The following is a 579-nucleotide window of genomic DNA, read 5'->3' as shown; positions in this document are numbered from 1 at the left end:
CAGGGGCTGGGTCACTGACCAGGGGCCGTCACCGCGGGGATCAGTGCAGAGCCGGGTGGTTCAGGAGAGGAAAGGAGGAACAACCCTGGGGGCAGGAAAGAGGGCAGCTGTCAGGGGGTTACGGGGCTCCTCAGGAGCATTGGGGAGGTGCTGGCCTGGAGAGCTTGTGGTCACAGACGGGAGGAGGGGAGGAGAGGGAGGACTGGGTCAGCCTGGGTCCAGGGGCCGTCACCGCGGGGATCAGTGCAGAGCCGGGTGGTTCAGGAGAGGAAAGGAGGAACAACCCTGGGGGCAGGAAAGAGGGCAGCTGTCAGGGGGTTACGGGGCTCCTCAGGAGCATTGGGGAGGTGCTGGCCTGGAGAGCTTGTGGTCACAGACGGGAGGAGGGGAGGAGAGGGAGGACTGGGTCAGCCTGGGTCCTGCAGCCTGGCCTGAGCTGGGAAGAGGAGGGAGGCAGCAGGGACGGGTTCACTCTGCTGTCAGGCTCTGGGCTCAACAAGCTCAGAGGTCAAACTCCCATCAAATGGAAGCAGTCGGAGCCTGGCCCCCAGCGGGAGACGGGGACAGAGCCATGCCCCA

The sequence above is a fragment of the Buceros rhinoceros genome, unplaced genomic scaffold (assembly GCF_000710305.1).
Source record: "Buceros rhinoceros silvestris isolate BGI_N320 unplaced genomic scaffold, ASM71030v1 scaffold23608, whole genome shotgun sequence".
Classification (NCBI taxonomy): Eukaryota; Metazoa; Chordata; class Aves; order Bucerotiformes; family Bucerotidae; genus Buceros; species Buceros rhinoceros.
Note: the sequence above shows the minus strand (reverse complement) of the source record.